The 26,795-nt window shown below is 33.7% G+C and overlaps 1 protein-coding gene across 12 annotated transcripts in view; it reads left to right on the forward strand.

Moving 5' to 3' along the window:
• Positions 1-26,795, forward strand: part of MAGI2 (membrane associated guanylate kinase, WW and PDZ domain containing 2) — a 1,444,461-nt gene that overhangs the window by 65,797 nt on the left and 1,351,869 nt on the right. The gene's annotated exons all lie outside the window — the stretch shown is intronic.

Genomic DNA, 26,795 nt, shown 5'->3' on the forward strand with positions numbered 1-26,795 from the left:
ATGTAAATTATTCATTTAAAAGTGTTCAAAAATTTTAAATCAGGTCGTTTAAATCAATACAAATTTAAATATTTGACTGTTGATTATTGCTATAGTTTGTTTTTTGAAAAATGTATTAAAATTTCCATCATGTTCCAAATTTTAAAAAAGAAGAAATAAAGAAGGAAGGAGAGGAAGACATCTAGACCTACTATGAAATTAGAATATATTGTTCTAGAACACATCACCATTGTTTTAAATGCTTATATAGGTGAGTACTAAAGGGAAAAGTCCAAGTTGATAATTAAATTATTGAAAGCCAGCAGTTAAATTTAGCACATCATATGATTATGACAAAAGAGAATATAACAAATAACAAAATTGGAATACCAGAGAGTAGGGACCAAAACTGCAGAAGTATAAACAGGAGTCATAATAATTTCAGGAAAAAAACTCATTTTTTAAAATAAAATCAATAGTTTGCACATTTAAGCCATTGATGATAAACAATGTTACTTTCGTGGTAGTGTTGATTTTTTAGAATTAGAAAGTAGTGTAACAAGTTGGAATACAGAGATATGATAGAAGAGGTTAAAAGTTGAACGTCTAAGTGGTAATCGAAAGCCTTAGGAAGAACCAGAGGTGGAGGAAGTGACTATGGTCTACACAGAAAAGCAAGAGAAAAGTAGAAAAGTAAACAATTCCAAAGCAAGCAAATGGAAATCCTACTGATGTAAAGATAGGAGAGAATTCCTTGCCAATTCTAAGACTTGAATCATACCCAGAGGCTCCAAACAGCTGAGAGCTGAATTCAGAAGCAAATGTCCTCTAAGTTAATGTTAACACACACACACACACACACACACAAGCATAAAAATTTGTGAGCCATCTCTGTTGAAGTAAATAAATTTTGAAGAGGCATATGAACTTTTCACTATTTATATATAACGTGTGTGTATGTGTATACATATATATCCACAAAACTACACACATCCTGAGATGCCAAAGATCGAGGGGCCCACAAATTCAGTGTCTGGTGAGGGCTTGCTCTCTGCTTCAGAATGGCTCCTTGTTGCTGTGTCCTCAACATGGTTGAAGTGCCAAAACAGCCCCCTTCAACCTCTCATATAAGGTCACTGATCCCATCATGAGGGCAAAGCCTTTATTACTTAGTCATCTTCCCAAAGGCACCACCTTTAAATACCACCACAATGGGGATAGTTTTCAATTTGAATTTGAAGGCACCCATTCAGATCATAGCAGCCAAGTAGTAAAGGAGTGAAATTGTCCTCGGTGTTATTCCGTAAACCTAAGCATGAGAGGAGATTAATGAGAAAATCTCAAGGATGAATGTGTTACCTTGACAACTTAGAGTAACTATAGCTTGGCTATTCCATCTTATTGGCTGATTGAGTATCAGCCCCAACTGTTAGTTAAGAAGAGTAACTAAGTATCAATATTCTTTTTTTAGTTATCATAATGATTCTTGTTGCATTAGCTCTGCTGTCAATCACAGCCAAAATGTCTCTGTTTTTAATCCCAATGTACACAATTTGATTTGATACTCTGAAATTTCATATTCAACTGTTAAAACAGATATTTTATGTCACAATTTTGAATCTGAATGGAATATTCTTTTAATCACCAGAAGTGACTGGGCATAAGTTCTGACAGTTTCCCAACACTAATTTGTTAAATGCATGTCTATGTTAATACCTTTCAGATATTTTTGTCAATTTTGACGTACCTACAGATAACCATTTTGTTAATCAGTTTTATATTAAAAATGTAACCATTAGTATAAATTATTAATGGTGTTCAGATCCCAGAGTTGTTGAGGAAACATTATATAAGGGTTTTTTTGTTCTATATTAAATTTTTTTATTATTTCTTATAGCTTTAAAACACAGTTAAAGTAATTTTAATGTTATCAGAATCCCTCTTTTCCAGAGAAGGATATCTTTTAAAAGATAATAAAGTGTCTTTTAAAAAAATAAATTTTATGTGTATATTTAAGTTTTACAACATAATGTTATGGGATGCATAGAGAGAGTAAAATGGTTACTATCGTGAGGCAGGTTAACATCTACTATCTCACAGTTACTTTCTTCATAACAAGGGCAGCTACAATCTACTTATTTAACAAAGATCCCTAATACAATAGAATTGTATTAACTTTAGTCCTCATGTCATATGTTAGATCTCTAGACTTGTCATCTTACATATCCGCTCTTTTGTATCCTTTGACCTACATCTCCCCATTTCCGTCCCCCTCGCCACCTGTGATAACCACTCTTTCATTCTCTTTTTCTGTGTGCAGACACAGAAAGAAAAATACGGCATGATCTCACTTATATGTGGAATTTTTTTTATAAAAGTACTTTTATAAGGTCAAAAATGGGTAAGGAAAATAGATTTTTCTGCTACAATGTGTGATGAGAGAGTACTATTACAATTCTTATAACTAAAAGTATTGATAAATGGAATACAGTGGACTTCCTACCATCACTATTTTTATAATAAAAGTGTGGAGAAAAAATATTTTAAAATTCAAACACTAGCTCGAATTTAAAGTCATGTTATCTTAAAACAATTTTATGATATTCAACCATTATTCCATTCCTGGTCCTGAAGGTGTATAATCCAAATTTACTAATGTTGTTAAATAGTACTCCAGGTTCAGAAACCATCCTCTTATATTTTTTTATTACAGCCTTACATTTATGCGAGCTTGCACATGATAGCTTCCATAATCACCTTACCGCCTTCTAGTCCATTACAACATTCCATTTATTACACTTTATGTACATGCTCTGTTTTGTACTACTATGAAAATTTCAGTATGCTCAGATCTTTTAAAAGATCCTTAAACCTTCTGTCTATAAGACTTTAAGAAAATAAAGGTGCTGTTGGTTTGGTTGAAATCCCCATTTTCTTTAAGCTTCCATGGAATATTTTTCATGCTAATTACTATATTAATACAACTATACCTTTAAGAAGGTACATAGTCACAGAGTCTAACAGAAACTATCTGTGAAATAGTATACTGCTAAGATATTTGTGGAAAAATGAGATTCCCATCTATATAAAAATATTCAGTTTGTTCCTCCAACTTTGAAGTTTCCATAGTCATACAGATGAAAACATTTCATTCCACATATTACAAAAACATGAAGTGTCCTAAAAGTTTCATTTATTGTCCATTGAATCTTTGAAAACATTTTGGATGCAATTTTTAAACTACTTTATGGAGATATGATTGTCATGCAAAAAATTTTATCTATTTAATGTATATAAGTTGGTAAGTTTGCAAATATTTACCTGTGAAACCATCACCACAAGTGAAGTTCAATAGCTATTGAGAAAACCGTAGTATGTTATCTATTCTTAATACCCTGGAAATTTTACTGAATTCTCATATTTAAGCTATTTTATAACAAATTGCTTACATTTTCAAAGAAAATTAATGGAAAACGTTATATAACAAATGATCTAACAGTTATCGTTATTTGACTTAATATATTGTTTTTATACTTTTATAAAAGTATATCCCTTTTATCCTGGGAGTTCATTTAAAAAAATAGTTCACAGAACAGACTTTCTTCTAGTGCTTTCAAGAAGCATTCCAGTTTTCATATTTTCCAAGAAGCAAATTGGTCACTTCAATCCATCTTTGTAACCATAAGCTTTATATGGTCATATTTATCAACACCTCTCTAACATCATTTCTTTCTTTTATATTTTATAGAAATGATTTTCTTAGCCTGTGTTTGCATAAATATTCACCTTTGGTTTTCTCTTGCCATGAGTTTTGATGTTTTGTTTTGATAATTTTCTTTTAATGTATCTGTAATTAATCTTCATATATAATGTTAGGTGAATACATTGGGTTTCTCTTTTAAATGCATTGTTTACCCCCAAACCATTAAATAAATATTCATTTGCTACTCTTTTGAATGGCTTTATCATAACTTATGTACTGATATACACTTGTCTCTTCCTAGAATATATTTATAACATTTATTAATTTTTAAATTTTATTGCAGTCTGGTATATCTAAAATATTACTCTTGCCTTATTCTTATCATTAATGGAAATCCTTGTAGTATTTCATTATTTGAAATTATGTCAACTTTCGGGTTGCTGTATCATGTTAGTGAAGTATCCTTGTGTTCCTCCTTTGCTAGTCAGATTATTATTTTGCTATCTGACAAAATAAAGATGTATTTTTTCTTTTGGCTTATTGATGTTGAATTTTACTATTAACAGATTTCCTAATATTAAACTGTCTTTGGATTCTTGATCATGGTATATTGTTTAATATTAACAACATAAATATGATTCTAATATTAATAAATACAATTTTGAATTTGTGGTATGTGAACATTACATTTTAAATATTTTATAAACTTTTTATCATTCTCAGAGATAACTAAAAAATTGACCAAATCACAAAAATTCACTAAAATAATTTATAGACCATGTATCGCAAAAGAGTATTTTTGTCCTTATCCGTATGACTAGGTATTTTAAAATCCCATTTTATACCTGTATTAACTACATTTTAATATTACTGAACCCTTCCTAAACTTTCCTTGTGAATGTTTTGACTAGCCATGTCTATGGTATTTCTAACAATTCTAGGTTCAATAAATAAGGAAACAATCTATCATTATTGATTTTGCAATGTAAATTCAAAGAGAGTGAAGTAAAGCATCCTGGACATTCCTTCTTGAGAAACACTAGGCCAAACAACTTCCCAGGCCTGTTATAGGCCAGAATGATAAAAATAATGGATTTACAGAACAATACTCTGAGGCAAAGAGGAAAAGCCACCAATGGTCCTAGACCCATCATGTTGTGTCTTCACTTTTGTTTTTAGTATGCTCATTAGAATTTAAATGTAGAAAAACAAATGTTTTCGGTATCTTCTTTTGGTCCCGTCATCTTTAAGAAACAAGTTTCTGATCTTTTTTTAGGTCTTTTGCAAACAATTGAGAAATTATTTTATATTGCTATTGTTGCTAAAGATGGTTAGCAAACTACAAAGATTTGTTTTTCAGGTCTTTCATAATGTATGACACTTTTTAAAAGATAATGTTTAAGAAGTGGAGATAACTCTCAGAGATTTATAATCTGAGAAGACCTAAGGTTCAAGGGGTCAGCAATTTGACCAGAGTTCTACACTTATGCATTGCACAATAACTGTTGTCCTAAAATGAAAAAACCTATTCCAATATAGAGTTTTTATATTGTCAATGTATATTTATTTAATATAATATGTAATATTTATTTAGCAGTGACCATATGCCAGGTACCTCTTTATCAGTATACCTATCATTTAAACCTTACAAAAACACATTTGTGGAGCACTATTACTTTCCCTTTATGCAAATGGGAAGCTGAGGCACAGGTATGTTAAATAGTTATTCCAGATTACCCAGCTGGTAAGAGATTAGAGCTGTGATTTAGGTCCCAAGCATTGACTCCAGATACTGTAGGCTTAACCCGAAGTTGGGTACTGTATGTCTGGTAACATGTAACCTAGATGTTATGATGCAATGAGATTTATATCCTGAGATTCTAATAATGATAATTAAATTGTAGAAATTTATTATACTTCCAGGAGAATATAAGAAGAAAAATATGCTGTTAATAAACCTGCTTTGATGCATTCTTCTCAATAGTGAACTTGAACTATGATAGAATTCCCACTGGATTATAATTCAAAGAAATCTCTTTTTTTCCCAGTAAAACATTCATCATAAAATGAATGTGAGAGACAGTGAGATCCCTGTCTAGATAAATAACTTATGGTTGAGCATAAAAATGTAAGATTTAGATTCAAGACTTAAGGGGAGACTGGGAATTATTTCTTCCTCCGCTTGCCAAAAGCTGTTAGACTGTCACAGAGGGTGGAATAAAAGAAATACTGCTTCTCCCTATTCCCCAGCAGTATCAGGACCAGCACCAATGTTGTCATGATGGAACACTTAAGCTGTACTTTTAGAAAATAACTAATAAGTGAGGAACTCAGACAAATATTATGAAAATTTCTATTTCAGTTTAATAGTAATATTTGTAAATGTGCTTTGTTACAACTAAGGTTACTAATAACATGTTTATAATACAATGATATATTTGCAAGGGAAATATTTGAAACTAAAAAAGAAAGGCTATATCTGTGTAGTTATGTTTCTATTGAGCACACAGCACTGTACTTGGTCAAAACCTTCCCCTTATTATCTTCTTTAGTCTTCACCTCTAGCTTCATTTTACAAAGTTTATGGAGCTTCAGTGAAAAGAATCTGAGCTCAAACTCAGTTCTGCCTAATCTCAAATCTGGTTGATTACAGATATTTCCACCAACATTGTTAATCATTTGCTGGTTTTTATGGGCCATTACTTAGATTGCATTAATAGACGCTACATAGAGGAAATCACTGTTCTAATATATATTCTTGAAGATTGGTACATTTTAGTCCTTGCAGGAAAATATTTAAGGATGAAAGAACTAGAAATGTCTCTATATATCAAATTGAGAGTATACATAATCTAAACATAAGCAAACCTTTTATTATATAGCAAAACCTACAGCATATGAACTGAGTTCTCCAGAAAGTGGTAGGTAGGCTTTGGGATTCATAATAAAAGAGAATATTATAGATTTCCCTTTAGAAAATCAAGAAAAAAGGTGTTGACATAGAGAAGAAAGATTATAAAGGAGAAAGAATGTCTGCTTTACATTCAGGCAGTAAGCAACAACAACAACAACAAAAAAGGAGATGCCGAGATGCAGATTAACTGCCAGAAGATTACAGTTTAACATCAATTTAGCTGAGCAGCACCGATATGGCAATATGGCATTGAGTTCTTGGACTTGAGACATTGAGCCAAACTGATGATTTGAGATTCATGGAAAGAAGTTTGTGAAGGGTTATAACTGGAAGGCATCACTAATTCAGATTTGTTCAGTGGCACGGTCTAAAGTATCAGTTTTTTTGAAAAAGAGAGTAGCCCATTGTTACCAAGTATATACAAAAAGTACATACCAAGTGTGTACAAAAATTAGTTACTTTAAAACAATGTTTACTGCCATCGTTTTAAATGAGTATTCTGCTAATGGCATACAAATAATTACTTTGAAGTACTTTAAAGAAGTGTATTTTCTTACATAAGCCAAACAGCAGCCACCTCTCTTAATCTGAGTTTCTGAGTTCTGCCTCCTGTGTACACCTTTACTGTTGCAACTTCTCATTTAGTGACAAATAAGACAATTCAGATAAAATTGTAGTGGATTTTTAAAAGATTAAACAAAGAATTTAGAGTCACATTATTTGCAAATCCTAAATAGTAATGATAGAAGATCAGAACTAGGCTTCAAATTCAGCTGTTATGCCAAATCACTAGGATGATTAACAATAACTCTTTCCTGCCCTCAGCTGTCAAGTGGGGCAACAAACTTGGAGGTGTTACATGTTGAATTCAAGAACTAATGGGAAAGAGCAAGTGTGGCCATTCTGTAATGTGCATCGTCCTTTTGCTGACCAGAAAGGATGTTCTATTCAGCTAGCAAAGACTGTAAAGGACAAAATATGCAGCATTGTTGTTATAGAGCAGAAGGGAAGCACAAGAGAAAATGAAAGAGGAGGAAAACGGTGATCAAAAGAAGGCAAAGTTGTGAAGGACTTAAGAAGACATGAAGATTCTGGATATTAGCCCTTTGTCAGAGGAGTAGATTGCAAAAAATTTCCCCCATTCTGTAGGGTGCCTGTTCACTCTGATGGTAGTTTCTATTGCTGTGCAGAAGCTCTTTAGTTTAATTAGATCCCGTTTGTCAGTTCTGGCTTTTGTTGCCATTGCTTTTGGTGTCTTAGACATGAAGTCCTTGCCCATGCCTATGTCCTGAATGGTATTGCCTAGGTTTTCTTCTAGGGTTTTTATGGTTTTAGGTCTAACATTTAAGTCTTTAATCCATCTTGAATTAATTTTTGTATGAGATGTAAGGAAGGGATCCAGTTTCAGCTTTCTATATATGGCTAGCCAGTTTTCCTAGCACCATTTATTAAATAGGGAATCCTTTCCACTCAAACAAATTTACAAGAAAAAAACAAACAACCCCATCAACAAGTGGGCAAAGAAAAAAAAAGAAAGTTGGGGGGAAAATAATGAGAAAACTTGTAAGAGTATAGTTATAAAAGGTAAACAGAAATCTCAAAAAAAAAGACATTTATGCAGCCAACAGACACATGAAAAAATGCTAATCATCACTGGCCATCAGAGAAATGCAAATCAAAACCACAGTGAGATACCATCTCACTCCAGTTAGAATGTCAATCATTAAAAAGTCAGGAAACAACAGGTGCTGGAGAGGATGTGGAGAAATAGGAACACTTTTACACTGTTGGCGGGACTATAAACTAGTTCAACCATTGTGGAAGACAGTGTGGCAATTCCTCAGGGATCTAGAACTAGAAATACCATGTGACCCAGGCATCCTATTACTGGGTATATACCCAAAGGATTATAAATCATGCTGCTATAAATACACATGCACACGTATGTTTACTGTGGCACTATTCACAGTAGCAAAGACTTTGAACCAACCCAAATGCCCATCAGTGATAGGCTGGATTAAGAAAATGTGGCACAGATACATCATGGAATACTATGCAGCCATAAAAAATGATGAATTCTTGTCCTTTTTAGGGACATGGATGAAGCTGGAAACCATCATTCTCAGCAAACTATCGCAAGGACAAAAAACCAAACACCACATGTTCTCACTCATAGGTGGGAATTGAACAATGAGAACACTTGGACACAGGAAGGGGAACATCACACACCTGGGCCTATTGTGGGGTAGGGGGAGGAGGGAGATATAGCATTATGAGATATACCTAATGTAAATGACGAGTTAATGGGGGCAGCACACCAACATGTCACGTGTATACACATGTAAAAACCTGCACGTTGTGCACACACATGTACCCTAGAACTTAAAGTGTAATATATATATACACACACACACATATATATATATATATATATATATATATATATATATATATAAAAGAAGACTTGAAAAGTTAACAAGAAATTTTTGAGAAGGAGAAAGAATGAAACCCCACTGGGATCATGCAGCAATGTGAGGTGTTCATGCAGGCAGTCAGCCCTAGATGCCTCAGTCGTACTGTTCTTTTCCATATTCTTCAATATTTTGCAGATAATAAAGATACTTAATAAATGTATATTGAAATACTTTGTTAACTGCATTAACAATATACTTTGTGATTGCCCAAAGAGCTTTATCCTCCTCTAATTTGAAGGAATTATGAATTTAATGGTTAGAGAATATGTAGAAAAATTGATGTTAATTTGTTATATCCTTGATAGTTTTTCCTGTGAAATCTTATGGATGTAAATAAAATGATTCTTCCATTAAAAAAAACCCTGCCAGACAATGAAATCATGTATCCCTTAAATTTCTTCCTGTAGTCATACAGGAGCTCTTTATATTCTAAAGTACAGCTGCTTATTAGTTGTATGACTTTGGTCAAGCCATCTGTCCTCCCAGTATCTCAGTGTCCTCATCGGAAAAGCAGTTTACCTGTACCTCACAGAAGTTTTACAAGGATTAAATGAGTTAATATTGGGAAGCAGTTAGACAAGTGACTGGAACATTGTTAGTGTTATATAAGTCCTTGATATTATTGAAACTTGTGTTAATTTCAAAATGACCTTTTCCTGTTGTCTCCCAGTTTCAGATAATTATATCAAAGTGTTGTTACTACATTAGCTTTTATAATAGCCTGAGCAGCATCCACCAAATCAGATGTGTTTTCCATATTTACATCACAGCTGGCTAAGAGAAATCATGGGATAGCTTGACCCCCAAAATTTGAGAACTTAGAAGGAACAGCATCTGTCTTCTCCATCTGTTTAACCCAAGATTTCTTAATTATCTGTGAAAACATGTCTAGTCCGAATCACGCACTGTTCAGCTTAATGAACTGTATTTTTTGACACACATTAGAACTTTGTGCATTCATTAATATTATCTCCTGGTGCTGTTTTCTGTGAGGATGAAGAAAGCTAAAAGTGACCTGTATTCGACCTACATATACTATTATTTTGATGAGGATGATTAAAGCTATTCCTCCTGTAGTTTTTTGTTGGTGTGTCCGTTATCTCCTACTTTTGTTGTAGGCACTCAATTTTCCACAATCAAGTCACTGTCACTAATTGTTCCCTCCAGTGATGCCTGTCTGCTGCTGCTGTTCTGAAGCAATTGATGTTGCTGTTACATTGGTTCAAATTTTACTTTAGTTTGCCCTTGAAGCTTTTTGGCTGTCCGTCTTGTGCTTGATTGCGTTGCTCACTTCATCATGTAACAGCTGTTTTGGCATTCTTTTCTTATCTTTCATTTGTTTTACTCCCTGAAATGTAAGAACGTGGCTTCATTGCCAATATTTTAATAGTATTCAGAAGTATCATTATTGATTTTGATATTGATGCTGTTTGATAATGGATGGCAATGAATCTTGTCCTCCGGCGGAAAATGCTTTTAAAAATGAGTCTAACTCTCTGGCCATTAGAGCTCCTTGGGAGGCCATCATTTCACAAGACTACCGTGTAGTTTGAGCTGGAGGCTTGTTGTGCTACAATTTTTCAAGCTTCCTATTGTGCTGAATCATGCATATTTTTCTTCAGTTTGGTACTGTGTCATGCCTGTGATAATTTAATAGTTGAGTGGACTTCATTTGTAATTTTGCTTTAGAGGATGAAATAACTCCCATTTCAAAGACCAGCCCTAATATATCTGACTTTTTAAAGTTGTAGTTGTTAGTTATGAAGAAGTGTATTTTTATGAGTCTAAAATGTAAAACACAAAAAATATTTTAAAAATCTTAACTTTATATGTGGAAAAGCTCCCTAAACCTCTATAGTGTTGCATTTTACTTTTTATAATTTTTCTCTTATATGTGATTCTTCTGTCCTAGTAGACTCTACCAAGCAGAAGTATATTTTCTTATTGATAGTTGCATTTCCCAAAGCACATACACAGGAAGCTGCATATGGATGGTGAATAACTTTTGATGTTTCTCTTGTGTTGAATACACACACCATACACACACACACACACACACACACACACAAATCCTCTCTTATCTGTGGTTTCACTTTCTGTGGTTTCAGTTATCCACAGTCAACTACATAAATATTAAATGAAAAATTCCAGAAATAAATTCATTTATTTGAAACAAATAACTTTTAAATTTCGGGCTGTACTGAGTAGCATGATGAAATTTCGCATGACCCTGCTCTGTTCCACCTAGGTTGTGGATCATCCCTTTGTCCTAGGCATCTACATTGTAGATGCTACCCGCCCATTAGTCATTGACATCACCTTCTTCTGAAATCCAACCATCGACATCTTCATGGCTTGATGATTTAGGATTACCCGAAGCAGGTAATCCTTTCTGACATGTTGTCAAGGGATCAATAGAAGCCTAATGCTATGTTGTAATGCCTCTGTCATTCATCTCACTTCATCTTATCATGTAGGCATTTTATTACCTCAAATCATCACAAAAAAGAAGGTTGGGTACAGTAGAATGAGATATTTTGAGAGAGAAACCATATTCATATAACTTTTCTTACAGTGTATTGTTATAATTGTTCTATCTTATTGTTAGTTATTGATCTCCTACTTTGCCTAATTTACAGACTACACTTTATCATAGGTATGTATGTATAGGAAAAAACATGGTATATATAGGATTCTGCTTCAGGTGGTCACTGGGGAGCTTTGAACATATGTCCCAATGATAAGGGGAACTACTATATAAACATATACAATAAGATTAATTCACGGGTAGGTTGCTCATCTAAAATATGTGAGAATTATCACAAAAGTATACTTTGGACCAAAAATGAAAAAAGGTTTTTCCTAGGTAAACTAACTGTGTTAACCTATATAAAAGAATCATTTAAGAAAAAAAATTAAACCAACAATACGATTGTTATGCATTAATTTTCTCTGGTCATTTAAAGCATATATCTGATAGGACCAATAATTGCTTAGAAGCAGTCTTCAATTAATTTGAAAAAATATATTTAATATTTTAAATACTGATAATTCAAGCCTATCTCCTTATATGTTCTGTAATTTGATAACTCACACCTCTCTATTTTTCAGACTGGCCTCTTCCCATACGATATGAATCCCTATATTATTCGTCTTTTAATCACTTTCTGCATCCTCAATGTTTCTTGTAGTCAGTGCAGTGTTAATTGAAGTTCATCTGAATTATCAAGCCAGGCACTAGGACAATTAGATCTGTCTAGCCTGCTTCACAAGAGTTTCCTGAAGACCAAATGGGCTAATGTGTGTAAACTTATACTGTTACAGCTAAAGTGTTATATATATTTTGGCCTTGTTATTAAAGCACATGAAGGATAAACTAAGTCATTAGACTATTTTGATGAAAAAAATTATTTGTATCTTATTTCTATTGGTCTTACTTTAGGTTTTCTAACTATATGCACAGTAGGAAGAGTGTTTTTTCGAAGAGAGCTCTCAGTTCTGAAGTTAGGAGCATTATCAGTTACAAACATATTTGAAATGCCTTGCTCAATGAACTCCTTATTGGTAGAACGAGGTTAACATGCTGAATGCACAATCTAGAGACCTTATGCCAAAATCTTTCTGATGGGACTGTAGGCTCTACAGTTCCTTTTTTCATACAGAATGAAATTATACTCAATCGGTATTTATTTGGCTTTCCTGAAATATTATTTTTATTTGCCAACAACACAAAGAGTGAGAGTTCTCAACTATTCAAAAGTTAGTCGTTTCCTTTTTAATAACCTTATAAGAAGTGAGAACATTATGAATAGGTAGAAATTTAAAGAGAGGTGAGTTTGGGTTGTTTGGGCCCTGGGCAAGGAGGAAGAAAGCAGAAGGGAACCAGCTTTTATTGAGTGCCCACTCAGCAGACATGGCCATTTGATGAGTGCTTTGCAAATAGTAGGTGGATAACTGGTGACCCTGGGCAATCAAAGTCAGTAGTGATGCCCATGAGTACCAGAAGGACAGATGAGAATGCAAAGAGGGAGCTTCAAAAGATTAAGGGAAAACTTTCCTAATGCCACAATTTTATGTAGGCTAAATATACTTCTGAGTTGTCACAGCATAGACTCTTTTTACCCATAAAGAAATGTATCTTTCTAATTTTTTAATTTGTAAATATACAGGTAATATATTATTATAGTAAAAGTGTGCATTTCTTCTTTAAACACCATATCTGAATTCAGTCCATTTCCCATAAGTTGCCATTATATTACTTGTATATTATATAAAAGATTATTTTCTATGACTTGCTGTATTTATTTTCTAGGGCTGCCATAAAAGTACCATTAACTAAATGGCTGAAGCATAAATGCATTGTCTCACAGCTCTGGAGACTAGAAGTCCAAAAGCAAGGTGTTGGCGGGGCCATGCTCCCATTGAAAACAGAGTGAGGGCTCTTTTCCAGGCCTCTATATCAGCTTCTGGTAGTCTCAGGTGTTCCTTGACTTGTACATGGCCATCTTCTCCGTGTGTATTTTCACATTGTTTTTTTTGTGTGTGTGTGTGTGTGTTTGTGTGGGTGTGTGTCCAAATTTCCCCTTTGATAAGGCTACCAGTCGTAACAGATTAGGGTTCACCCTAATGACCTCATTTTAACTTCATTACCTTGTAAAGACCCTATTTCCAAAAAAAGCCACATCCTGAGGTCCTGGGGTTATTGATTTTGAGAGAAGTAATTCAACCCATAGTACTCACATACATATTTCCTGATGTATTTATGTAACTAAATAGCATTGTTTGGTATGTAGGTGTGTTTGTGTACCATATCATATTCTGTGCTTCCATAACTTGTTTTTTCACCTAGTCATATGTCTTGAAGAGCTTTCCAGTTAGTAGATACAGCTTAAACGTATTCTTTTACACTGGTGCATAATATTATACAAATATGGCATAAAATTACCATTAAGAAATTGTCCTGTTGATAAAATTTTAAAATTTTTGCTGTTATTTACTTTTACAATTAACAGCACAACAAACTTCTTCAAGGAGTAGAATTTTTAGGTCATTGTCAATTCACATTTACATTTGAATGCCCGTTATCATCTGACCGCCAATCTTACAGGCCAGTGTTATTTCCACCAGCATTTCCTGGTATCTTTAGTAATACTTGAAATTATCAAATTAAAATTTTAAAAGTTGTCACTCTTTCCTGTAAATAATGTCCTGATTTTTAAATTTTATGTTTACCTATTGGGTTTTCATTTATTCAACCACAAATTAAAATTAGGATATTTTTATTTGGGAATAAAATTCATTTAAATGTGGAATAATAATCATGCTGGCAAATATATATTGAGTGTTTATTTTGTGCTAAATAATACATTAATTGAATATTCCTCATACTTTAACACAAATTTAATAGATGATTCTTCTTATACATAATTATTTTTAGCAGAAGACATGTTATTAAATTATAGGATATTTAACAATTTTCAGAAGGGAATTGTATTGGTCGAGCAGAGAAAATCAGGTTATTGTGTTTCTTCTTTCACCTTATCCATTTGATTTCTTCTTCCTAGATATTTTGCCAATAACAGGCAACTCCCATATTTTAATTAATCTTTATTCAATGATTAAATATGTACATGTAAAAATAAACATAACTTTAATGTAGCATGCGAGTTATTACCCTGGTAATAATATTAGTACCACTTATTTAAAAAAGAAAAACAAATGTAATATCTGCAGATTGTTCCCTTTATGGTTCCAGATAGGATTTTTTAAGATTACCAAATGATAATATTTCAGTTGCAAATTCAGCAGTTAATCAAAAATTACTCTCTCCTGCTGACCTGAAATCATTTAATTTTAAATGAAGTATTCTTTATTATTCACTTATAGCAACTGTAGATAGCTCTTCAATCTCTTCAAACTCTTCAACCAGAAGAGTTTGATGTTTTAAGCATTTGATTTTTTAAGCATTTCTGAACTCCCCCAAAGCAGAGTGGCTTCTGAATTCCACATAGAATGACTTTAAATATATTTAGAGACTTCAGTGAATCTGCTCATAGGGAGAGTGGCAAAAGGCTATTCTATTTTCTTTGAGTCTTGACTAAACAGTACTTCTTCCAGCAGAAGTCTATATTTAGTTATAGTCAAAATAAAAAGAAGTTACTGGTGCGGGAAGTAAAGTGAAGAATTGCTGAGGAGAGGATGGTCAGTGACCCAGGAACGACTGAAAATTGGGTGTTAAAATGTATTTTCTGATATATTCCAAAATCACCTTCCGTAATTATTCATTAATTGATTCAGCAAGGACTTTTTGTGTACCTACTACATGCCGTCTTTTGTTCTAGGCAATGAGGTACAGCAATCAACTAATAGATAAAAATCCCTGTTATCGTGAAGCTTACATTCTGAAATTTCTTCTCTAAGTCTGTTCTACTCTAAGTCTAGTCTATTCTACTATATATTCAATAACTGTAATTTACAACTTTCTAGAGGATTGTGTTTTATTTCTCTTTCATCCCATTACCAGACTTTGTTATTCTTTACATCTCTTCCTGCCAAATCCTCCTGTTAGCTACCTGAATAATCATACATCTCCTGGGATAGTTTCATTCCTTGAATTGTGACTCTCATAACCTTCCCTCTAGAATGATACTCCAGTGAAGACAAAACACTAACCCTCTCCATATTTGACAGGACTTTGGCCCTGCCCCGGAAATCTCCCATGCATTGGTCTGCTAATCTGTCCACCAAGAAAGCACTATAGATTAAGTACAAGAGAGTGGAAGAAGGCAATGCAGATTTTGATTCTTTAGTTAGACCTCAGTTTTTTACCCATAAAATAGAATGATACACTAGTAACTACCTCGTAGGGTTGCTCTGTAATGGGATATTAAGTAATATAATGCCTGTAAAGCATGCAACTTAATGTTCAGTATAATGGTCTTCAAAGAGTGCTTCAGGGCTACCTGCATCAGAATACTCTGGGTGCTTGCAACAAAGTAGATTCTTGGCTGCCACATGTTAAATTAAAATCACTGGGAATATGAGCTAAAATTGCATTTTTAGTAGGTTATCTAGGTGACTATTATGAAAGCTAAAGTTTGAGAACTGTCTATAAGCACTCAAAAATTCTAAAAACTAATACAGTCATGCCTTGCTTAATGACAGGCTATGTTCTGAGAAATGTATCTTTAAGCAATTTTGCCATTGTACGAACATCATAGAATGTACTTACACAAACCTAGATGGTGTCGTCTACTACATATATACGCTATTATATATGACGTAGCCTACTGTTTCTATGCTACAAACTAGTACAGCATATTACTATATCGAATGCTATAGGCAATTGTAACACAATGGTAAATACATGTATGTATAAACGTATCTAAACATAGAAAAGTTGCAGTAAAAATACTATAATTTAATCTTATGAGACCACTATCATATATGTAGTTAACAGGAATGACATGTGGCTCATGATTGTGTTATTATAAGTTATTTTTCCTTTTAGTAATGCAATTCTTTAAGAATGAAGTATGTTGATGTAAGTTAGAGTATTACTCTGACAATTCATTTATTGTTGAAAATATTTTTAAACATTTACTAACTTAAATGTACTTTTCTATTTATTGCAGATTCTGAGATGTTAAGATAGTTTTTTACACTTTAATTTTGGAGACTGAACATGAAAATTAATTTAAAATTCCTAAGTAAAAAAATGTAGAGGAATAAATAAACTGTTATCGGATTTTAGAAGAAGAAAATATTACTGTCTCTGGAGTGATCGGGGAAGACTTCATTAAAAAACTGGAATATCATTAGACATTGGTAGAAATGTGATAAAAGCATCATGTTCCTTTTTTTTATTTCTTACTCCAGTATTTATTGATTAGACTAGACAAGGATATCTATATTATCTGGAAGCCATGAGATCCCTGAAAAACTGGATTCAAGAGTGAGAAAAAAATGCCCATGAACCAAGTAATTTCATTTTATTTTGACCTTTATAACCGTTCTTCAGAAGTGAAAGAGGAATGTTTTAGGGGAGTGCCGTGTTTCTGTTATGAACTTTATCACTGATATATTATGCTTTCTAATTTGAGGCAATAGCGTGAAGATTGGGTTATTCTGTTAAGGCTCAAGCAAAGCAGAGCCAGGGTTTTTATCCATCTATCTTTTCTATAATGGCTTCATTAGTTCATTATAAGGGAAACAGTTGTATTAGTTCATAAAAAACAAAGAACTAATGGAATCCCCAAAGTGAGCAATTTAGTTCTTTTTCACTGAAATATGAAACCTGACTGGCCCATTGTTTCCAATATTCCCAAAATGATTCTTTATTTTTTGTGTAAATTGATCCTTTACTTTTCTTGCTTATGATGGAAACATTGTAGCCCTATTTATATGAGTGTGATGATTCAAAATGAGTAAGACATGCATTTTTTTGTTACTTACATTGTGCTAAGAGGAATTAGATGCTTTCCAAAGCAGTATGTTAGGCTTTTCTATTTCTGTGAGTCTACACAAAGAATGTATAGGCAATTCATTTATCCTTAGTAAACTGTGTTAAGATTATCTAATACAGTAAGGTATTCAATACTTTCATAAGTAAGGGCATGAAAGCATGAGAAAATGCTAGTGGTAAAAATATTTAATAACCATCTATATTTTGTATATATTTTCAATGTCTATTTGGACATATGTACAATAAAGTGTTTAGGGATTTTTAGCAAAATAAATAAAAGCTAAAACATATAAAATATAAATATCTAACTTAGAACTAGATGAAAATTATTTAGCTCCTACATCTATCCTTGTCCAATTGTATTATGATTACCACTAAAAAGAGTGATTTATATTCATACATGCCTTATTTAAGAAACAAAAGCAAAAATGTAGCCACAGAGAAACAGACATAATATATAATATAAAAATACCTTTAGGTATGACATACTAAATTTACTATAGAATTTGCCTCTTGGAATTGGGAGAGGGGAATGTGAATAGAAATGGAGTAAAACCTCAAATTTATCTATGATGTTTTTTCATCTTTATTTATAAAACACAAATATAATTAACTATTAATTCGTGCAGTGGATGATGTATTAATACTCTTCTCAATTTTACAAACACCTGAAAAGCAATAAACACACATATGTATCGATGTGCATGTATATTACTTATTCTACATGCATCACTAAAAACAACCCACACAACAATCTCATCCTTCATCACATCTGATAGATTTCCAATTTTAAGTTGTGCTGGAGTTCTACAAGCCTGGGAAAATAGATTTGGGATAAGGATATAATAAAGGTAAGTTTCAATGCCTGCTACTGTCTTCATTTCTCCTGGTAGCATCATGGGGGTCTGCACTGTTCCTGCAGTGGGTGCTGTACTGTAGATGTGAGAATCTGCACTGTTCCTGCAGTGGGTGCTGTGTTGTAGATGTGGGAATCTGCGCTCTTCCTGCAGTGGGTGCTGCACTGTAGATGTGGGAATCTGCACTGTTCCTGCAGTGGGTGCTGCACTGTAGATGTGGGAATCTGTGCTGTTCCTGCAGTGGGTGCTGCACTGTAGATGTGGGAATCTGTGCTGTTCCTGCAGTGGGTGCTGCACTGTAGATGTGGGAATCTGCGCTGTTCCTGCATTGGGTGCTGCACTGTAGATGTGGGAATCTGCACTGTTCCTGCATTGGGTGCTGCACTGTAGATGTGGGAATCTGCACTGTTCCTGCAGTGCAGGTTTTTTTACTGACTTCAGCTGGGCTTTCCTGACTGGACATCAAATGTGTAGATGCAGCAAAAATGGAAAAAGGCTTTGCATCTGTCTGCATTGAGTGAATCATGTATGTTCCTTGGTTAGAGGACTAAGTTGAGTGGTTTCATTAGGGTAATGCTATGGAAAACTGAGAAAGAGTTACCTGCAGAACAACCTGTAGAAATGGAGTAAAGATAGAAGAATTAGGTACCTGCAATAGAATTGCCAAACACGTATAAAAACAATGCTTTTGTCTTTACTCACTGGGACCTCATAAGAAGTCATTTTCTAGTTTTAGGTATTTATCTAAAGCCTGCTCTCAAGCCCTTTATTTGAAGTGTAGGAGCTACACTTTACAGGAGAGATGCTCAGAAATGGTTTCCATTTGTTCTTTAAAAAGACCCAGAATTATACCTGGCTAAAGTTTGGCATTTTTAAGTGTTTCAGTTCACACATGAATGCTTTCCTCTTATATTTTTATTAAAAATGATCTTAAAAATATTTAGCCTTCAGAAGTAGACCACCACACAGGTCACAGAAATGGTGATGATGGGGTAGCACTTTCTATTTTGTGGCTTAGGTGACTAATAGATTTTACAATAGACATTTTAAAAGTCAAGTAGTACTCTTTAAATCCAGTGATAAGTGGAAATGATTTTTTTCCCTAGTCTTCTGAAAGAAGTTAATTCAAAAATTGTTTGGCTCTAAAAAATAACACTAACCCACTCATGTTGTAAAGGACTTGATTGATCTGAAGGGAAGTCAAAACTATGCTGCAAATGCGTATCATCTGAGTCTTTCCTGGGTGGGGTTTTTCTGAGGGATAATTGATTTAGACCCTAGCCAGTTTCTGTCTAGGGAAAGTACAAAGCTTTCACTAGGATTTCTGCTAATTCCTGGTATTCTCATTCCCTGTCTAGCTCTAGTATGCTGTCTCTGTTATTCCTCATGTTTCCCTAGATGCACAATTTAGCCGTTCAATAGTTGATTATGATGAAAAGGACTCTCAGGCTTCATTTGGAAAACTTTTGGTCTAAATAGTATATAGTGCTCAGTCATCTTACAAGGGCCGTGTCTCATCCACAGAATCTTCTGCCCTCCTGATTTGCAAAGTTTCAGGAGTACTCTCAAACCTGGTGGCCAGTTCATAGGAAATTATCCTGTGGAAGACAAGCTTGGGTCAAGGTGTGGTGATGATTCCACACCCTTGTGGCTTTGGGGCTCTATTCAGCCCTTGTTATCTGAAGTAGATATGAATTCTGAAGAAGACTGACCAGTCAATGACATATATAAGCATATATATATGACTTAATGGGGAAGAGTATTCCAAATCCATCCAACTTTGTCTTGGATTAAAACATTTACAAAAAGTCATTTGAAATGCTTATTCATCAATAAATTGGTATAAAAAAACCTACCTGAAAACTAGGTGAATCAAATGGATAAGAATCTTGTATTGAGCATATATTTATGTCAGGTACTGTGCTAAAAACATACAGATTATCTCATATATTATTTTTCATGACTCTATAAAGTCATTACTATTGCAAACACTATTTTACAGAGAGGGAAACTAAGGTTTAGATAAATTGACTTAACCAACAGCACAGAACATCACTGGTGAAAAATTTCAGCTTTGAAGCCAGGTCTTTCTGGTTCCAAGAATGCTTTGTGCTTTAACTCTCTGCTGCATTGCCTGATCAGCTCTGTTCCTTCCACCCTCCAAAATCACTCCATTTTGTTTAAAACTATCTCACTATTAAAATAAAAAATAAGCAACATCAGTGATGCATTAAGATTCTCTCCCTGAATAGGACTTTCCACTGATTAAAAAGTCCTCTAGAAGAATTGGCCAATGTCAAATGTCATGTACCCCATTAGTTTAATCCATGCATTTCCACATACTCATAGTCATTTCTTCTAGTTATTAGCATCAGCACTATTCTTGCAGTTTCTAATATTAAATTCTTGCAATGGGTGTGTAAGTGGAAGGAAGAGGGATTTGGTCTGTAGCTTAATTCTTTCCCATTACGCTCTTTTTTGACTTGCCAGGATCAGTTAATTTGCAAGAGTTCACCCTCAGCCTTCTTAGCAGTCTATGTTCAAAGTCAAGAAGTTCACCTGTATCTAGAAGGAGAGAATATTTCTGTTAAACCTGGGTCAGTAATTTCCATAAGTTGCTAAGAAGCATATAAAATGCAGTTTTGTGAACTGTCATATTTAATAAAGATAATTTTGTGTGTGAAATAAATTCTTATGTATTAGGAATTAATTATCTGCTTGTATGTGTTTTACCCAACATCATAATATATCCTATGAAAAAATTCTGTTTCAATAGTTATAGGACAGAAAAGCACACTAACGGTGAATCTGGAATTTAATAGGATTTTTTAATTGAAACATTTTTGAGATAATTATAAATTAATATGCAGTTATAAGAAATAATACAGAGACCCCTTGTTTAATTTGCCAGTTTCCTTCAATGATAACATTTTGAAAAAATGATAGGATAAGATCAAAACCAGATACTGACATTGATGCAATCCACCAATATTATTCAAATTTTTCCAGTTTTATTTGGAATCATTTATGAGGTTCTTTGTGTGTATGAAGTACTATAAACTTTATTAGCTCAGTAGGTTTTTATATTCATCACAGTCAAGATACTGAACAGTTACAACCCCACAAGGATCTCTTCTGTTTCCCTATTGTGACCACACCCACCTCCTCCTGCACTCTTTCCCTTTGTCTTTAACCCCAGGCAATCAAACCATTAACCCATCCACCATTTTGAAAATGTTGTTATTTCAAAAATGTTGTATAAATGGAATCATACAGTGTATAACATTTTGGGATTGGATATATATATTTTGTTTGTTTGTTTGTTTGTTGTTTTTTTGATACAGGATCTTACTCCCATTGCCTGGGCTGGAGTGCAATGGCTCACTGCCGCCTCGACTTCCTGGGCTCAAGCGATCCTCCCACCTCAGCCTCCTGAGTAGCTGGGACCACAGGCTCTCACCACCACCATGCCCAGCTAATTGTATTTGTAGTAGAAACGGGGTTTCACCATGTTGCCCAGGCTGGTCTCCAACCCCTGGGCTTAAGTGATCCTCCTGTGTCGGCTTCCCAACGTGCTGAGATTAAGGCCTGAGCCATCGCACCGACTTTTTTTTTTTTTTACTCAACCTAATTTACTGGCAATTCATCCAGTTGACACATCTATCACTATTTTGTTACTTTTTTTTTTTTTTTTTTTTGAGACACAGTCTCACTCTATTACCCATCACCCAGGCTAGAGTGCAGAGGCCCGATCTTGGCTCACTACAACCTCCACCACCCGGGTTCAAGCCATTCTCCTGCCTCAGCCTCCTGAGTAGCTGGGATTACAGGCACCTGCCACCATGCCTGGCTAATTTTTTTGTATTTTTAGTAGAGACAGGGTTTCATCATATTGGCCAGGCTGGTTTTGAACTCCTGACCTCAAGTGATCTGTCCGCCTCGGCCCCGCAAAATGCTAGGATTGCAGGCGTGAGCCACTGCCCCTGGCCTATTTTGTTACTTTAGAAAAATAGCTTGTTACTCTTTGTTGCTGAGTAGTATCCCATTGTATATGTCAGTTTGTTTAACCATCCACCTGTTGAAGGACATATGAGCTGATTTCAGTTTGGGGATATTACAAATAAAGGTGCTATGAATATGCATTTACAGTTTTTTGTGTGAACATAAATTATTATTCTTCTGGAATAAATGTCCAAGAGTGCAAGTGCAAGATTGTGTGGCAATTTCATGTTTAGTTTTATAACACACTGTCAAACTAGCTGTACCATTTTGTATCCCTTCAACAATATTCAATTGATTCTGTTCTCCACATTCTCTCCACGCTTTGGTATTGTCACCATTTTTAAATTTAGCTATTCTGAAAGGTATATAGTGATAGCTCATTGTGAATTTAATTTGCATATCTCTGATAGCTAATAATGTTGGACATTTTTTATGCGCTTATTTGCTATCTGTATTTTCTTTTTGGTGAAATGAATGTTCATGTCTTTTGCACAGTTTCTAATTAGATTGTTTCCCAATGTTATATTTTGAGAGGTTTTTTTTTCCTACTCCTTTGTTAGACATGTGGTTTGCAAATATTTTCTCCAAATTTCTAGCTTGCCTTTTCATTCTTTTCACATGGGTTTTACCAGAGCAAAAGTTTTTTTTTTTAATTTTGATGAGGTCTAATTAATTTTTTTATGAATTTTGCAACTGTTGTCAATTCTAAGAATTCTTTGCCCAAGGATTTTCTCCTAAAAGTGTTTTTGTTTTATATTTTACATATATATTTATGATCTATTCTGGGTTAATTTTTATAAAAAGTATAAAGTTCACATCAATTTTTTTGCCAGATCCTTCAGCACTATTTACTTAAGGGTTATTCTTCCTCCACTGAATTGCTTTTGCACTATTGTCCAAAATCAGTTGAATATGATTGTGTGGGATCTAATTTAGGATTCTTTATTCTGTTTTATTGATCTATATGTCTATCTCTTCACCCAAGACCCTCAGTCTAAGTTACTCTAGCTATATAGCAAGCTTTAATATTAACTAAAGTGATTCCTCTCATGTTGTTTTTAAAATTATTTATTTATTTTGTATGTAAAAATAAAGTCATTATATATGTATAGTGTACAACACTGTGTTTTACAATATGATCACATTGGTGCAATGACTTCTTTGAGCTAATTAACATACGTATTACCTCACATACTTATTTTTTCAGGTGAGACATTAAAATCTACTCTTACCAATTTTAAAAATGTAATACATATATAGGTGTTAACCATAGTCTTCATATCTCTTTGATGTACTGATTTCATTTCCTTTGGATACATAACCTATAGTGCGTTTACTGGATCATATGGTTGTTCTACTTTTAGTTTTTTGAGAAAAGCAACCTCTGTACTGTTTTTTATAATGGCTGTCTAATTTCCATTCCTACAAATGATATGCAAGGGTTTCCTTTTCTTTGTGTCCTCACCAACACTTATCTTTTTTCTTTTTAATAATAGACATTCCATCGGTGTGAGGTGATATCTCATTATGGTTCTAATTTGCATTTGTCTGAGGATTAGAGATGTTAAACATTTTTTTATATACCTGTTTGCAATTTGTATGTCTTCTTTTGAATGTCTATTCAGGTGATATGCCTAGTTTATTTTTAATTTTTATGGATATGTAATATTTGTACATATTTGTGGGATACATATGATATTTTGAATTGTTTGAGTTCCTTATATATTTTGGATATTTACCCCTTATCAGATGTATGGTTTGCAAATATTTTCTCCCAGTCCATAGGTTGTCTCTTCCCTCTGTTGATTCTTTCCTGAGCTATGCAGAAGCTTTTTAGTTGGATGCAATTCTGTTTTTTTTTTTTTAATTTTCAGTTTTGTGCCAGTACTTTTGGAGTCATGTTCAGAATATCATTACTAGTCCTATGTCAAGGAAAACTTCCCCTGTTTCCTTCTAGCAGTTTTATAGTTTCAGGTCTTAAATTTAAGTCTTTAATGCATTTTGAGTTGATTTTTAACCAGGTGTACCACTTTATTAATTTTGAAAATCACTTTAGCTATTTTGGGGCTATGCCTTTCCATATAAACTTTAGAATAGAATTTTTTTTATATATCTACAAAAGCCTTGGTGGAATTTTGATAGTAATTTTGGGAGAATGTATATTCTTACTATGTTGAGTCTTCCAATACATGAACAGAGTATGTCTCTCTCTTTAAATCAAAGAATGATTTAAGTACAGAGACATACTCTGTTCATGTATTGGAAGATCAGCATTTTGATCAGCATGTATTTATTTGATCAGCATTACGAAGCTTTCAGCATACATTTTTAAACTGTATACCTAAGAATTTCATTTTATTCGAAATGATTGAAAATTGTACTGTTTTAAATTTTAGTTTCAGTGTTTATTGTTGATATGTAGAAATGTGATTGATTTTTACATTTCGACCTTGTACCCTTGAACCTTGCTGAACTCAAGTACCAGTTCTTGGAGTTTTTTTGTATATTAGTTGGGATTTTCTATGTAGATAATATGTCACCTCTATCTAGAAACAGTTTATTTCTTCCTATCTAATCTCTATGCCTTTTGTTCCTTTTGCTTGCCTTATTACCACAGCTAGAATTGCCAGTACTATAATGAATAAGAGTAATGAGAACCGATGCCTTTGACTTGTGTCCATTATCAGGGAGAAAACATTCAGTCTTTCATCACTAAGTATGTATGCTAGTTTTAGGTTTATATATCTGTGTTTAAGCAAGTCAAGATATTTCCCCTCTATTCCTAATTCCCCTCTATTCCTAATTGGTTGAGAGTTTTTATCCATTGACCACTGGATTTCATCCAAGGCTTTATCTGCATTCATTGATATGATCGTGTTTTCTTTTTTAGCTTGTTGATACGATAGATTACCTTAATTGATTCCTGAATGTTAACTAGCCTTACATACCTGAAATGAATTCCATTTGGTAATGGTATACACATATTTTTATAAATTTTTGAATTTGGTTTGTTAATATTTTTTTCTTTGTCTGGTATTACTTACCATATAAAATGAATTCTGAAGTACTCCCTACTCTTCTAAATTTTCTCAAAGGGATTCGTTAAAATTGGTGTTAATTCTTTAAATGTTTAGTAAAATTCTCAAGTGAAACAGTATGAGCCTGAAGATTTCTTTTTAGATAGTTCTAAAATTATAAATTCATTTTTTGATGAGGGTTTTCAGATTGTCTATTTCATTTTGGTTGAGTTTGGTAGTTTGCAGTTTTTGAAGAATTGGTTCATTTCTTCTAAGTTGCTGAATTTATTAACATAACGTTGCTCATAGCATTTCCTTACTATCTGGTTAATGCATACAGCATCTATAGTGATATCGCCTATTATTTTTGTCAGTGTTGTGAAAAGTTTGTCAATTTTATTGTTTTTTTAAAAAAAGCTATGTGTTTTATTGATTTTTCATATTGTTTTCCTATTTTTAACTTCATTGATTTCTGCTCTTATCTTTACTATTTCCTTCTTTCTACTTGCTTTGGACTTATTTTGCCAGATTTTTTCCTAGAAATTTTACTATTGACTTGAGATTTTTCCTCATTTCCATAAACTGTAACTATTTGATGCTATAAACTTCTCTCATCACCGCCTTAGCTGCTTCCCATATATTTTTATATGTTATGTTTTTGTTTTCATTTATATTACTTCCTTTGAAACTTCCTCTTTGATCCATGGATTATTTAGAGGTGTATTGTTTATTTCCGTGTATTTAGAGATTTTCCTTTGTTCTTCTGTTTTTGAATTCTAGTTTGATTACATATGTTAAAAGAATATATCCTATATGATTTTAATTTTTTAAAAAATCATTGGCATTTGTTTTATAACCCATAGCATGATCTCTCTTGTGAGTGCGTTATGGGAATGTGAAGAAAAGCAGATTCTGCTGTTGTTGGATAGAGTATTCTCTCTTTCCACGACCAGTCACTTGTGTCTTCCTCCATGGATATGTTCCTCATGACATCCAGCTGCCTGTGTCTCTGCCTTGCTAAGGTCTTGGGTTTTTATAGGCCCAGGATGGGGGTTTGGCAGGCCAAGGTAGCCTTGGAAAATATGATATTTGGGCATGAAGGCAGAAGTGCCTGTCCTCACCTATGTCAGTAGGGGGCCCTCCTCTACCCAGCACTTCCCTTCCCTCCTTCCATGTCATTTAAAGGGACCAGACTCTTCCCTTCCCTCCTTCCATATCATTTAAAGGGACCACACTCTTCCCTTCCCAGCACTCCTGTATCAGTATTGAAGTTCCCACCTGTAGCTGTGAACTTACCTATTTCTCTTTTCAGCTGTATCAGTTTCTATTACCTGCATTAAAGGTCTATTGTGTGATGCATACATATTTAAAATCATTAAGTCTTC

The sequence above is a fragment of the Gorilla gorilla genome, chromosome 6, assembly GCF_029281585.2.
Source record: "Gorilla gorilla gorilla isolate KB3781 chromosome 6, NHGRI_mGorGor1-v2.1_pri, whole genome shotgun sequence".
NCBI classification, from domain to species: Eukaryota; Metazoa; Chordata; class Mammalia; order Primates; family Hominidae; genus Gorilla; species Gorilla gorilla.